Here is a 4849-nt window from a genome sequence, read left to right as displayed (position 1 = left end):
GTTGATGTGGCTGATTGCAAGTTTTGTGGCCCTAGACGACATCAACCTAAACCATTTCAAACCTCTACATACCGTACCGTAGTCGGTGCACTTTTGTCAATTGTGTCGTTTTCAACAAGCATGCATGTTGAAACAGCTGTATGATGATTGAACATCCTGAAAGCAAAGCACCTCCTGAGATTGTACTCCCCAGGTAAAAGGGCGAAGGGTGGCTTTCCTTTAGTCAAGGCTTTTATCGCAGTTGACAGCATAGCAACCCACCTTCACGATGCCTAGCGCCAGGCTTGCGTTGCGGAAAGGAAGCAGAAAGCAGCCGCACACTGACAACTAGACTCACTTTACAGAGCTGTGCAGGGAGCGTCCCCCTTGCTCACATGTGGCAACAAATCTTGGCAGCAACCCTAGTCGCATGAGCTCATAGGCAACATTACTAGATTCCTTCAGTTACCAAACTCCCCCCGTGGCGGTCGTCGATGCGTGGCCCATTTTCGTTTCCGCTCGCCAGATGGCGCGGCGGCCACCGTTAGCCCGGTGCCATGCATTTTGTAGCGCGATGCGCTGGCGGTTTGTCTAGCAAATCGAATTATTTACGAAAAAGGTAAGGCGGGAACGAGCTGGTGAAGGTTTAACCTAATTTTAGACAAACCCCCGAGACTGGGAAAAAGACGAAGGACAACACCACACACAGAGTGTGTGGTGTTGTCCTCTGTGTGACACTCTGTGTGTTATGTTGTCCTTCATCTTTTCCCCAAATCTCGGGGGTTTGTCTAAAATTATGGCATTCTTTGCCTTGAAATTGTGTCATGCAATGCGCCTCCGATTTTTACAGTCATTAGGGACCTCTTCAGATGTTGGGGAGAGGCTATAAATCAGCGGAAGGAACAGGAGAAAGCAGCAGCGGCGAAGCTGCCCGGAAAGTATCACCGCTGCTCTTTGCATACTCTCGTTACTGAAAACGAAAAATAAGCAAAGCAAAGAAACTTTATTCTCTCGGTGGCGCAAAAAGCACTTAGTGCGAGGCACAAAGACGCATACACAATGCAATTGTTGAACATGGTTTCAAAATAGACAAGCTTTTTTACTGGAGATGGCGACTTTCTCGAGAATTTGAAAGCAACGGTTGACATCCCTCGCGTAAAAATGCATCCGCATGAGATTGTGGGCTTGTGCTGATCACAACCCAGCAGCGTTAGATTGCACTCATCCAGCTTGTCCAGGACCTTCCAAAACAAGACAACACAGAGACCTTCCTCATCAAGAGAAAGTGAAACTGATTCATATACAACTCTCACGAAGAGTAGCCTCTTGATGCTGGGGCGCCTCAGGCTGCCTTCCTTAAAGCTCCGATATATGGTCAAGTATGCGTCAGAACCGACGACCGGAGCTGCTGAACTTGTGTCATGCAGGCACAACTGGCACTCACTGCGCTTGCTCACTTTGTGTACAACATTCCCTAATAAGTAATACGCAACACTGTCGTCTGGTGAACCTCTGAAGTAGCTGTGCTCATCACTCTTTTGGTCAGGAGTAAGACGTGGAAATGTCATTTTTAGTAGCCTAGCCTGAGTCTCATTGCTCAAGCTAGCTCTGTTTGATGAGCCTCTCCAGCGGTCTTCAATATGTCCTCCACACTAACAAGTACAGCATTCGGCTCGCCTTGAACTGCTGCAATCGACCGCTCACCTTGTTCTTTTTGGCGCTTGCTTTTTGCCGGGGACCGTCTGTGAGTAGGTGCTTTGCGTTTCCGTGTCGGTTTAAAACGATACTTAAAACGATCCGGGAACAGGCGAGGTAACGGCATCGTGCTTCAGTGCCCATTTGTCGCATGGTATCGCTACCACATCACCACAAACGTCATGCTCGGAGACCTTAAAGATGTCATCGTAGTGGAAGTGAAGGTCGCAAACGGAAGACGAGCTCGAAAGCTTTTTGTCCAGCCTTGGTACTGTGCGCTTCCAGAGCTCAAGGTGCTCAGCGTCGCTGAGTGGCCTGAAAAAATGTCTCTTCTCTCCTGCAGATCGCACAGAATTGTACCCGCTTTTACATTGTGGCACGAAAGAGCATGGCATGGTTCATGCAGTTGCAGCACGATGCACAAACATTACATACGCGGCCACGAGCACATACGTAACCAAACGGAAATGCTGCCGCACACTACTCGCAACATGTTTCACGTGTTGCTATGCCTGTTATGCCGGGTCGGCCAAGGGTTTTGCCGGGCAAACTCCGTCGCGTGCGCCCCCAAGCGGAGCGCAACAGATAGGCGTCAGGCAGAGCTTTGCAGTTTGAGAACTACAGAGAATCTAGTAACGTTGCTCATAGGAGGGTACTTGGGCAGGTGTTGGAATGTGATTTAATGAAGGGGTGCAGGGAGAGGACAGATATGGATAAAAGTTCTTTTCCTGCCCAGACAATTAATTGTTCTACCTTCAGTATAGGGGGACTGTAAGGACCGACGAGGGCTTTGCGGGTGGGCCGCTAGCACCAGCGAGATTTGGCTAGGGAGAAAGCGTCGGTGTAAACACTTCCCGTGGCGGGCGACCTTGAGAGACAGGTGTACTTGACGACGCGAGGTTCGGAACGCAAGTTTTCTGCCGGGAGAATCGGAGCATGCGTCCCGGGCCAGGAAAATAAAGTTATACCACCACCACCACCACCACCAGGACGCAGTGGCTTTGGCCGGCGCTGTTTACATACACGGCACATTTACATCGGTTTAGTCTTTCCCGCTGGGGTCGGTTGTCCGCTTCGCCTTGCGAGAAATGGTTTTGCTTGCATCCGAACCAGCCCGACCTTTGACCGCGAGATGTACGCAGACCGTGGGTTCCCACCCGGGAATATAAGAAATTGCTTCGTGGCGAGAAAGTGAGCCGATTGGTTGGCAGTGGGAAACGCCTGTCTCACGATGCATCGAGGATTCGCGGGTCCACTAAAACTGGACGAACCAACGAGTGACTTTGATGGGAAATTCAGCAAGTGAGTTTAGTTTGTGCTGGGGCTCGAGAGCTAATCGAGTCGGGTCGTGGGATTCCGAGGGACTTCTGTCCCCGTAATCGGGACGTAATCCCACGAGCCAGCCAACTCCCGAGCTTGGATAAGCTAGCACCCGACCACCCCCTTCCCAACCCCGTTCAGGGGAAGTTACCTTTTTGCAGTATTATTTCGCTTTGTATTTTCATTCGCTTTAAAAGTATTAAATTGTTTCTTGAAAAGTAATTCCCAAGTTCAACCGAATTAGTCGTCGACGGCCAAGGGAAGCAACTTCATCTCCGGCAAGACCCACCCAGCTTCCCACAACAAAGTCCGTCACCCCATCCGGACCAGGCAACCCGTGCGGCGCACGGTGACCAAGAGAAAAGAACCCGTACTGGCACGGTTGACAGGATTGGCTTCGATGACATCAAAATTCAAAAAGCATCATCAAGCGGCAACGGAACGACTACCGCAGAGAGCCCACGCATCAGAGACCGACTTGCGTCAAGGGAGCCCACTGTCACCCGGTGCCATCCAGTCCAAGGGAGACTCCGCGGCGCCGGTGAGTGGAACCTTCACTTTTCTTTTGTGTGTGCGCAGACGTAGGAATCAGTTGGCAGGAAAAGATGAAGAAATCTGGGGATAAAGCGAAAACTGCGGAAAGAAACAAAAGGACCGAGGGAGGGGCGAAAGGGTCGGAAAGTCAGTTCGCCGACGACAGCGCTGCCCATGCGCACGCGGAAACCATGCAGCGCATGGAGCATGAGCACGAAATTGCCATGTTGAGGCTGAAACTTAAGAGCGAGGAGAAAATCGCGGCAATGCGGGATCGAGTTTTGGTGGCGCAGCTACTGTGGCGACCGGAATGGGTAGGCTGGACCCTGTTTTGCAATACGCGAAACTTGTCAAAAATCAGAAACTGCCACCTGACGCGGAAGTTCCGATTTGGTTTGACGTTGTCGAAAAGATGCTTGCGCCCTACGGAGTGCCGAATGAGAGCCGAGTACATCTCATTATTCCGGCCTTGTCAGAAAGAGTTAAATACATTTTTACAAGGTTATCTGCGGAGGAGATAGCTAGCTACGACACGGTCGAGGCTGCCGTCCTGGACGAGCTCCGACTCACCCTTGGCGAGTACTGGAAACGGTTTGTCAACACGCGTAAGCGAAAAGACGAGGGATAGGCGCAGCTCGTCTCGAGGACGGCCAGCTATTTCAACTGCAATCTCGAGGCGCGCAATGTAGAGAGTAAAGAAGACCCGATTCATCTAATGGTTGCAGACCAGGTGAAGTCGAGCCTCAGTGAGGGGTGTCTCTGACACGTCACGCTGCGTGAAGAGACAAAGTGGCTCCAGGCGCACGAGCTAGCTAAGGTAGTACAGATCTACGATGGGGCAGATATCAGAGGCGAAGGATCGCAGCCGAAAACTGAGGGTTCGAAGCAGACCTCTTTTCGCCTTTCACACCGTAGCTTCAGTTGTAAGCAAAGCGGTCACATGGCGAAGAACTGCCCTGCGCGTGAGGGTCAGAATCAGACTGCGCTAAAGTCACACGTGCAGGCAGTGGCAAAAAAGGACGAATCCGCATTCTCGGGTGCCCCAGATCAGCTAACGGCTGTGATAGAAACGGGCAGAAAGCAGGGACTCGGAGGATCAGGTTTAATCCTGGTCGAACTCTCCTCCGGTGACCGGGAGCTGACCGCCGTGCTAGACACCAGAAGTGAAATAACAGTCGTCAGAGAGAACGCCATTCCGCCAGAACTGACCGAGCCTAGCGGCACAATTCGCCTTGTTTCAGCCTTTGGGCAACAGGTAACAGCAAAACTCGTGCGTTTGCCGCTGCAAGCCGGACCCTGAAGTGGGGTTAGTCAGAAAGAC

At 51.5% G+C, this 4849-nt stretch overlaps 1 pseudogene; it reads right to left on the bottom strand.

Moving 5' to 3' along the window:
- Positions 1–1059: 1059 nt before the first annotated feature.
- Positions 1060–1801, bottom strand: LOC120840639 (annotated as a pseudogene).
- Positions 1802–4849: the final 3048 nt, after the last annotated feature.

Source organism: Ixodes scapularis, unplaced genomic scaffold (assembly GCF_016920785.2).
Source record: "Ixodes scapularis isolate PalLabHiFi unplaced genomic scaffold, ASM1692078v2 PGA_scaffold4__175_contigs__length_147842914, whole genome shotgun sequence".
NCBI lineage: Eukaryota > Metazoa > Arthropoda > Arachnida > Ixodida > Ixodidae > Ixodes > Ixodes scapularis.
The sequence above is the reverse complement of the archived record's forward strand: the minus strand, read 5'-3'. Positions and strand labels throughout refer to the sequence as shown.